The sequence below is a fragment of the Carlito syrichta genome, unplaced genomic scaffold (genome assembly GCF_000164805.1).
Source record: "Carlito syrichta isolate Samal-C Ts95f unplaced genomic scaffold, Tarsius_syrichta-2.0.1 Scaffold304431, whole genome shotgun sequence".
NCBI classification, from domain to species: domain Eukaryota; kingdom Metazoa; phylum Chordata; class Mammalia; order Primates; family Tarsiidae; genus Carlito; species Carlito syrichta.
Window position 1 is genome coordinate 13,400 of NW_007248527.1, and position 9,910 is coordinate 23,309.

The 9,910-nt window shown below is 45.6% G+C and overlaps 1 long non-coding RNA gene across 1 annotated transcript; it reads left to right on the plus strand.

Moving 5' to 3' along the window:
- The first annotated feature begins 439 nt into the window (after window positions 1-439).
- On the plus strand, window positions 440-4,553 carry LOC110595796. Its single transcript, XR_002482072.1, has 2 exons — window positions 440-694; window positions 3,431-4,553. It is a non-coding gene; the product is annotated as an uncharacterized LOC110595796 (long non-coding RNA).
- The last annotated feature ends 5,357 nt before the right edge of the window (window positions 4,554-9,910 follow it).

Below are 9,910 nucleotides of genomic sequence, written 5' to 3' on the forward strand. Positions count from 1 at the left end.
TGGCTGAGGGGGCTGAATGAGCAAGTGCAAGCTGCAGAGGGTGCTCTTGCAGAAAACCTGGGGTTCGCCTTGTGCATACCCAGAAGGGGCCCGCCTGAATGAACATGCCTCTCCACCTGCGGCCATTTCCCATCCTCAGGAAGACTCCTGGGGTCAGCCCTCTTTACTTGAGATAGAATGTGTATCAGTCTCTTTTACCAAATGCTTATTAAAAACAATTTAATTGGAAAGGTAGAAGGAAAGAGAAGTCACTCATCAGCCCATTCTCCAAAGACAACAACTGTGAATGGCTTGGCGTCACTTCTTCTGGTGGCTTTCCTCTGAGTGTTCTCTCTGGTTATGGTAACACTGTGTATGCAACTTTGAATTTTGAGTTTTTGGTTGAGCACTGTCACAGCTTGTTTTTTTTCCCCTTGTTATAACAAATCTTTGGTAAACAGAGTTTGTTTTTTTTTTGGTGGCATAATATTCCATTGTATTAATGCTAACATAGTTTGCATTATTCTGCAGTTTAGATGTGTGTTTTCTATTTTCATTAATATTAGATAATGCTATAATTAATAACTTTGTGTATAGAGATTTTTTTCTGTGTTTCAGGTTGTTTCTTCAGGAAGATGTCCCCAGATGGAGTTAGTCAGTGAAGGGCCAGCCACAGAATCGACACAACTTCGGCCATAACTGTAGTTGTTCAGTGGTGAGTATTCATAGGGCTGTCCCCAATTAATAACTGCTCCAAGGACTTTTCTCTAAACAGCACTGGAGTATAATGCAAGCCATGTGATTCTAAATGTTTTTGCGACCACATTTCAAAAGGCAGAAGAAGCAGGTAGAATTGATTTCAATAGCACATTTTATTTAATCAATTATATTCGAGATATCATTTCAACATGTAGTCGATACAAATGTATTAATAAGATATTTTACTTTTTATGTAAACCTTTGAAATCAGATATATATATTTTTACACTTACAGCACATCTCAATTCTGACCAGCCACATTCCCAGTGTCCAGAGATATATGTATGCCACTGTCAACACCTTCACTCAGTCCCCAAATCCTGCCACCTTTTTAATGCCTCCCTGGACACCCTTACTAGTCCTCTGAATGGACAGTGAAACAGGTGGTCAGGTATAACACGACTTTCATACTCGGGCATTTTTACCTGTTCTCATTCCTGCCTTGACGTTAGCCAATCACAGCATCCCTTCAATTCCAGTTTGTTTGATACTCATTCATTCAGAAATGTTTGTTATGCACTTCCTACATGTTAAGCCCTGGGCCCAACCCTAGGGATACAGGTGAACAGACAGAACTTTCTTGTAAAATTAAATCACAGACCTTGTCAGTGTTCTTAGGGCCTAGTGGGGCAGATAGACTTTAATCAAATCGTGACACAAGCACATGATTTCAAACCGTGGTAAGTGCTGTGTGGGAAACATACATTTAAAACTGCTAACTCCGAGTCCCAGCTTGAGTGGCTTGCCCCTGTAGGTGTTGAATAGAGGTGGTCCAATCCCTGGCCAGGCTGTTGGTGAACATTCATGGGACAGATGAGAGTGGATAAGAAGATCTTAAGGTCTCTTCTGGTACCAAGTGCCCCTAAGCAAAATTTCCAGAGTTTCTAGGATGAACAGCAGCTCACCAGGTCCTATGTCAGGGGTCCAGTTCATCCGTTGTGTTTTTCCTCTCCAAAAAGACTTGAGGCCACTGGAACATCAAAAATAATGAGGACGCAGAACGCATCTTATCCATTCCTGTGTTCACTGAGTAGTCTGTGGGATATCAGGCACTTGCTCTGGACATTCAGAGAAAGAAGACCAGCATTCTCTTTGGGCAGATTACACTGCCAACTGGGCACACTTTCCCAGAAAAGATAACCGTTTAAAGAAGAGGAAAAATCAATGCTAATAGAACTCCTTTTCTGGTTCTGAAAATGACATTGTCCGCGGTGGCCAATGCTTTGAACCTGTGGCTGCAAGGGAAGTGTGAGCCCTGCATGAATGCAATCTTGTGAGTGGCTCAAACCTGGCCACAGCAATAAATGCAAGGCAGCAACAGAGGCTGGAGCATGGAGTGAGGCTGGGTTCAAGGGGCAGACTGTACCGTTTCTCTTCTACCCCCTGAAACGGGACCAGGACCCTCCCTTCAGCCTCGAGTCCCTGGGGACTGGGTAATTTCAGCTGCGCTTGATGTAACCTATACATCACTGTCTTCTCCACCAGCTCTCAAATTAAACTCTGATGTATAAAGTTAAACAAAAATGAGATAAAAATTGGCAGAGGTTGAAGAGGGTCAAAGTAGTCAAAACACAAGGTAGACTATTGCTCCTTTTGATTTATGTTATTCTGTACACTTAGAAAAAATAAAATTATAAATCTCCCTGAGACTTTTTCATTGAGAATGAGGCATTACTAATTTATTTTCAATAGACTCCCAGGTTTCTCAACTGGGAGGAGCGCTGTAGCTATTGTTTCTAGTGAAGAGGCCCAGTTTGACCTAAAACATGGGCTGTGATGATGTGAAAGTATCTCGCAAAATTAGTGTCATTAGGCAGCAGCATTAAAGATGTTTCTGCCTTGCATGGGTCATGGCACAGATTGCAGTATCTGCTCTGCATTTTTGTATTTAATCCCCACAAACCCATAAGAGATGACACACAAAATTCATTGCTTCTTTTTTGATAGTTGAGCAAACGGAGGCTTAAAGAAAGCACATGTCTTCAGTCAATCCTAGCATGCCTATTAGGTGCTGGGATGCAGAAGTGAATAAGAAAAGTTCTTTCTCTTAGAAACTTCACCTTTCAGTTCAAGAGAAAGTAAAGGAAATGGCTACAAATAAAATATGATTATGAGTAGAATTAATTGTTGTCAGTGGGCGTGGTGGCTCACCCTGGGAGGCTGAGGATCAAGGATCACTTGAGCCCAGGATTTTAAGACCAGCCTGGGCAATATAGCCAGACTTCATTTCTACAAATATCAAAAAAATTAGCTGGGCGTGGTGGCACACACCTGTAGTCCCGGCTAGTTGGGAGGCTGAAGCGGAAGGATTGCCTGAGCCCAGGAGTTCGAGGCTACAGTGAGCCACTGCACTCCAGCCTGAATGACAGAGTGAGACCCTTACTCAAAAAAAAAAAGAAGTGTGGTGAAGAAAAGGAATTAGGATAAGGGAATAGAGAAACGGGTACATGGAAAACCAAAGGAGGGCTTGAATGATCAGATTTACATTTTTAAAAGATGGCAAAGACTGCTGTGTACAGATTTGACTTAGGGAGACAGGGTAAGATCAGAAAGACTGGTTAGTAGGCTGCACCCGGTGTCCAGGCAAGACATTGGAGTAGCTTGGGTGGATGGCGGCAGGGGTAATGGGGTGAAGAGCTAAGATCCATTTTGAAGACAGGGTGTCTAAAAGGGGTCTCTGCTTCCACTCCAGTGCTCTTTTCACAGCACAGCACTACCTGCAGCCGTATCCTGACCACAGTGTACCAGAATCCCAAGCAAGCTGCTTCTCTGGAGGGGAAAAAAGACAGAGGCTATCTGGGGAGACAGCACCAGCAGGAAGCAGGGGTTCTAGAGCAGAGAGTGCCTGGTCCTGGGCTGTGCACGTCTGTGTATGTGTGTCAGTTGTGATACACATAACCATTGTCGGCCTTACTCTTTCCAAGTAACTGGATAAGTTAATTTCCAGCTCACCTCCCTCTGTGCTTTCCTGAAGCTCCTCTAGTCTGGCTTTTCTCTCTGCCACTCCCATGGAAACCACTCTGCTCAAGACCATGGTCGCCTTCTCCGTTGTCCAGACCAGGGCCATCAGAGCTGCTCCAGGACAGATGAATGAGATGTATGAGTTTCCTGATACCGTGGTATCCCAGTGGGTGCTTGCCACCCACCTGCCTGGCACTCTGGGATGGATTTCTGCATAAATGTGACCTCTGTGGGTGGAGGCCAGGATGAGGTTTATGTGACTGCAAAGACAAGCCTTCGATCAATTCTCTGGTGCCACCACAGCTGCTGCAGGGCCCACCTCATCTGAGAGGTGTGATGGGTGCAGATGTGAAGAGTTGCTGTAGAGCCTAGCTCTGAGCCCTCTGGTGTCCTCTGCCTGCACATCTGTATGAGGCTGCAAGGCACTAGCCTACCCTAGACCAAACCTCACCAAGTTCTCATGGAACTCCTCTGAAGGTACCTCTATGTGCTGAGTTCTAGGGGGAGAAAGGACACCCAAAGAATAGAAGAGCTGATCTACTAAAGTCATACTCTTCTTGGGGACACAGGTGGACTGTGTCTTGCATTCCACCTGCAATTTGTCGTGGCCACTCAGCTAAGTGTTGGCCGATGGAATGTGAGCCTTAGTGATGTGCTCTACTTGACTAACCTGAAAAAGCCCCCTGGGAACACTCCGTCATGCTCTCTTCCATTTCACCAGCTGGGTGCAGATGACAAGGAGGAACTAGGGTAAGGTGGAGTCACAATGCAGAGGGAGCCTGGATGACCATATGGACATACACATCCACCAAAGACCGCCATGCAAGCAAGAAATAAACATCCACTGTATTGAACCTTTGCATGTATGGTTTATTTATTACAGCAGTTTAGCTGTTGATACTAATACAATCCCTGCTCTCACAGAGTTTGCAGTCAATTTACGGACACAAGACTCAGTCATGTAATTCAGGAACAATAGTAGGTAACTCAGAAGAAGAGGTGTGAACTTTCAGTTCAGAAGTCACAGGCTGCAGGCACCTGGGTATGTTTTTCCCATCTAAGCCCTTCTCTGGGAAAAATGGAAAAGAGTAAGATTGGGAGGAAGGCCGTTCTGGAAGGGGACTCATCACGATCAGTCAAGATGAGACCACCTGTATCAATTCTCCTTAGAAAGAAAAAAAATTAAAATGTCCCTAAATACTTAGTGCTTTGGCTTCCACAGGGATCAGAGTATCATAACTCCTCTCTGACTCGGCACACTGCTGAAATTTCCCGAGGGTGCCCCTGAGTCTGGATGTGTGGGGAGTTGATGTTGGCCTGCCTTTTTTCACCCAGCACCCCTTCTCCTGGTGAGGAACCTCCCTGCACTTTCACTTTACAACTGAGAATACTGAGTCCTGAATGTCATGGCTTTGCTGGTCACCCTTGACCCCCAGGCATGGCAGCATCTTAGAAGAAATCAGAGATATCTCCCCATTGTCAAGGATGATGGGCGCTTGCCATTGGTTCTTTTGTTCCTGGACAAAACATTCCCCTGTATCCTCAAATCCTCAACACACCTTCCCCTAGTGAATGATGCTGCTCAGAACCTCCCCCCACAGCCCCCACAGACAAGCATGATGGAGCAGGCACCCAGGACATGGGTTTTTACGAGTGCTGATTTTTTGACTAAGGACCGATTTTTACCAGTACTGTGGCCTCGGACCTCTTACTTCCTTTCCTCCTCCTCTATTCTTTCCTGACTACTTTTGTTAAATTAATATTCATTATTTATTGCATGAATTTTGTTCCCTATTGAGTCGAGTAGTGGACGATGGAGTTGCCTGATTCTTTCCTTTTTTTTTTTTTTCCCCAAGTTGGAGTCTCACTCCTCGCCCAGTTTTAAATTTATGGTAGAGATGAGGTCTCAAGTTGCCCAGGCGGGTCTCGAACCCGCGGGCTCAGGCCATCCACTCACCTCAGCCTCCCAAGGCGCGGGATGACAGGCTGAGCCACCGAGCCCGGCTGAAAGTAGCCTCTTAATCATAGGCCCCGACAGCTTCCTTTGTCTGCTTCATGATGCAGGTTGGTGGGGGCACCTTTCCTCTATGTCCTACAAGTTGTATGCATTTTAGCCCATGTGTTGATCTGTGTAACCACAGCCACAATCAGGATAGTTCCATCACCTTCTCCCTGCCTGACTGCCTCATGCTGGCCTTCTGTGGATATGCCTTCCCTCCACCCTGGCCCCTGAGGGCCACTGATCTGTCTGTCCTCCATCACCTCAATATTGTTTCTTCAAGGGAGTCATCGATTGGGTAGTAAGGTTTGTACCCTTTTGAGACTGACTTCATTCACTTGGCACAATGCCTATGAGATTCATCCCAGTTGTTTCATGTATTGACAATGTGTTTTTCTGTATTTCTGAGTAGCGTTCCATTGTATGGATGTACCATAATGTGTTTCTTCATCCTCCCGTTAAATAACTTTTTGAGTTGTTCCCATTTTTGACAATTATGAATAATGCTGCTACAAGCATTGCATGCAGGGTTTTGTGTAAAAAATAGGTCCTTATTTCTCTTGAAGAAACAAATATCAAGGAGTGAGATTGCTGGGTCATATGGAAAGTACACACTTAACTTCATAGGAAAGTATCAAGTCCTTTTCCCGAATGAGCATATCATTATTCATTACCACCAGCAACATATGAGAATCCTGTTGTTAGACATCTTTGTCAACACTTGGTATTGACAACATTTTTAAATGTTAGCCATCTTGGTAGGTGTATTGTGGTATCTCATCATGGCTTTAAGTTGCATTTCCCTAATAGCTAATTGTGTTGCACATTTTTTATGCGCTAATTTGCCATGCTTTTATCTTTTGGATGAGTATCTCTTCAAGTCTTTTGCCTGTTTTTTTTCTTTTTTAATTGGATTGTTTGTCTTCTTACCATTGTGGTTTGAGAGTCCTTTATATGTTAAAGATGCAAGTTCTTTGATGAAGAAGTGATTTACCTATATTTTCTCTCCATCTATAGCTTGTCACTTCATTTCTTTAACTGTCTTTTACAGAGCAAGAGATTTTAATTGTGATCTTGGATACCATCTTCAAATTTATTCATCTCCTTTAATATGCACTTATTGAGCACCTCAGTGTTAGTAGTCATTGGGCTTTACAAGACGAATGGGACTTGGTACTCAGGTAATTATTTGAGATCACTGCCCTTCCCCCAGAGGAAGAGGTATCCGGTTTAGACCCAGCACTCTGAGAGGAGCTTGGAGCTTCCTGAGATTTTTGCATCCCCAACTCTCTTCAATTTCAATCCTATGTAATAAAATCACCCCTTGAGCACACCTGTCTTACCCATCCCCTTATAAACTGCTTCTACTACCTAAGCATTGGCTTCCTCCTCGCCACCCAGGATAACCTTGCCTATACTTCAAAGCCCAGTGTGGATAATCCATCAGGCTTCTGTACCCAAAGCTTCTGTCTCTCTGTCTCATGTCTTCTCTTGTTATGCCACCTTTTCTGCCCAGCAGGTAGGGTGCATAGAAATACCTTAACACAGAACCTGTTAGAAAATATGTTTTTCATGCAAATTGCTACAAAATCAAGTAAGTCCCCAAATCCTAAGAGACCATCCATTTAAGGTTCCTTCCAACCCTGCTGTAGAAGCTTTAGAAATTCTCCTCAAGATGATTCTGATGAAAGCAGACTAGTTGATGTGTAGCCGTTCTCAGGCACTTCCACAGGGACCTTCTGAAGACAGCACCTTCAGCCAAAAGAGAGCCACAAAGGTTGGAGTTACAGGCACCTCAACAAGCCAATTAATGGAAAAAATTTCTCAGTGGGAAGCCTTCTGCTGTTCCGGGTCCCGCCACAGAATGGTAGCACAGACCTGGCTGCTAGTCCACGGCAGTGCCCTGGGTGGTTTCTAGAACAAGGGTCAACACAGAAAACTTGGTTCTGGAGTCCCATTTGCAGGCCCCGTTCCCAAATGTCGGCCTCTAATGGGCAACAGATGCCTCTGTGGTTTCTTTGAGGCAAGTGATTCATGTCTCTGCTCAGAAACGATAAGCAGAACAAATGTTTACTTAGACATAGAGCAGAGGGACAATTGGAAAACAGGAGACTGGCAACTGGAACTAGTTTGCTGCTATTTGATCCATGACAATGAGTCTGAATTAGTCATATGGTGCTAACTGGCCAAGCCTTTGGGCCAGAGGCAGAGCAGGGACTTGACAACTGGGCTTCCTGGAGACGGCATGTGTGGGAGGTGGGGAGGGCATGGAGAGGAAAACCTGTAGGCTTGCTCGGAGCACCTCCAGGTGACCCTTCCCCACCTCCAGAGGTGACTTGTCCTCACCACCTGCCTTACTTGATACCAGACCGAGTGCTCTAGCATGGAGGCAGGTAGCGGGGGAAACTCAACACACATGTGGCTGGTGCCTCTAACAGCCTTTAACACTTTTTAACACATTCAGAAATTAAAGTAAACAGTTAAACAGTTGGTTTTTGCATGTGCACATGGGAGAAATGTCTATGCAAATCCAAGCACCAACATTAATGAAGCACCTTAAGTTTTCCTTTGAGAAAAATCCCTTTCTCATAGTCCCATCTCTATAGAAGATCAGCACAAAGGAGTCAGGCAGGGAGAAGGTGATGGAACTGTAGCCTAGTTGTGGCTGTGGTTACACAAATCAATGCATTGCTAAAATTCATACAAATTGTAGAACGTAGAGAAAAGGTGCCCCCCATCAGCCTCTGCTTCATGAGCTGGAATTTTAACCTTAGGGATGGTGGTAATTACACATCGATGCATTCGAGAAAGAGATATGGATCTTGAATGCGGAACCTAAAAGTGGGGCAGCTAAGTAGGATTTTCAGTCTCGTTATGTTTACATAAGTTCAGATCTCGTAGCCTATATTATGCATATGCAGCATGTCCTCCTGCTGTCATCCTCAAATATATTATTTAGTAGATCTATCATAAATATTTCTATAAGAAGGAAGAAAAGTCAGATATATAATTCAATATTTTGGCCAAAAAGAGAGAAACTACATTTCTGTGAAGAACTTTTCAGACCATCCTTTGCAGAGTCAAGAGGAAAAGCAAACGGCAAAGCCCCCAAACCCGGCTCCCTCCACCCGTCAGGGGAGAGCCTCTAATCTCAGACGACTCTGGGAGTGTCATTATGGTCACCAGGAAGGTTCGCACAGTCAGAGGAGCCACCTCGGAGCTGACCACAGTATCTGCTGTTCTAACAGCAAACCTGATGTGGGGCTAATTGGGGCATGGAGGATGCTAGAACTCGCTTACTTCACAGGCGAATCTCTCCAGACTCACTGTAAAAAGTGTGCAGGTGGGATGATGTTCTCTCCTCTGCTCGCCTACAGCACCTCTGTCTGCTCAGGCTGAAGCGGAGGACTGGGGAGAGGAGGTGGCCTGGGGCGCCTGTGAGGGCTGGCCTTTCTCATTTGAGCGAACCGTGTTGGATTCCATGTCCCAGCCTTCTTTGCCTCTGGTCTCTGCACTTCAGTTTTCCCTTGAGAAAAGCACCTTTTTCATAGTCCCAGTCCCTGAGGTTTGGGGTGGTCTTTCCCTGCCTCCCCTGCCCCGCCATTCCAGGGAGAGCCTGTGATCCGGCCCGAATCAGCTAGCACCTTCCAGCCAGAAGGGTTCCATGGCTCAGTCTGGACTGCTGAGAGTTGGTGCAGAACTCGGGCCTGATCCCCAGGGCCGAGAAGCAGCTGTCTTGCTGTGATTGCTGAGATGATGGTAGGGTCCTGGCTCGGTGAAGGGGCTCTGATTTGCTCCGTGTCCAGCCATGCTGTGACTGCGTCCTCACGACATTGTTAAAGCCTCGGATCCATTTGTGTGAGACCCTTAGACGTCTCTGTTAACTCGGGACCTAAGCTAGTTCGATGCTGTCGTTTGTTTGATGTTGCCACTTGCTCTAGACAGTGTCATCACATGCATTCATCTTGGCTGAACAGAGCGGGAGGAGACGCATGGAGATGGTGGCAAGATTTAGGTTCCACTATCTGACTCAGACCTCCTAAAGAGAACCATGAACTCTCTGCAGAAATTCCCTCCTTAGCTTCCCTGAGAGGTCCAGTGCCTGCTCCAGAGATAGGGAGGGGCTGTACGACTTCCCAAGGACAGACACCATGGACAGCTCTCGCACCGTTCCCAAGTCGTTCCTTCCAGGCCCCATGTACCTCCTTTTCT